Genomic DNA, 406 nt, shown 5'->3' on the forward strand with positions numbered 1-406 from the left:
AATAAAGACTATATGTCTAGATAATACTGGTGAATACATGTCCCAAACGTTTAAATGATTATGGTATGTCCTTGGGGGTAAGTGTGGAGAACTCTGTGATACTTGGTAGAAATCTTTTAAAACGCAAATAGCTGATTGATAGACCATAACTTATGAGGTCAAAACTCCGGTTCACAGCTTGGGCCACACGAAATTTACATGCACCTAAGTTAATACGCATCAGGCCATTTAGTGAGCATAGATATCCCCTATCACAATTATTAACGAGTCAAGAACCAGAAATACCCCATCATAAGACATTTGGATGTGCTATGTACTAATTGCTCCACCACAGAGAACTAAGATGAGACCTCAAAAGGAGGATGGGGATATATGTTGGATATGATTCTCCCATAATAATAAAGTA

The sequence above is a fragment of the Brassica oleracea genome, chromosome C7, assembly GCF_000695525.1.
Source record: "Brassica oleracea var. oleracea cultivar TO1000 chromosome C7, BOL, whole genome shotgun sequence".
In the NCBI taxonomy this organism is placed as follows: Eukaryota; Viridiplantae; Streptophyta; class Magnoliopsida; order Brassicales; family Brassicaceae; genus Brassica; species Brassica oleracea.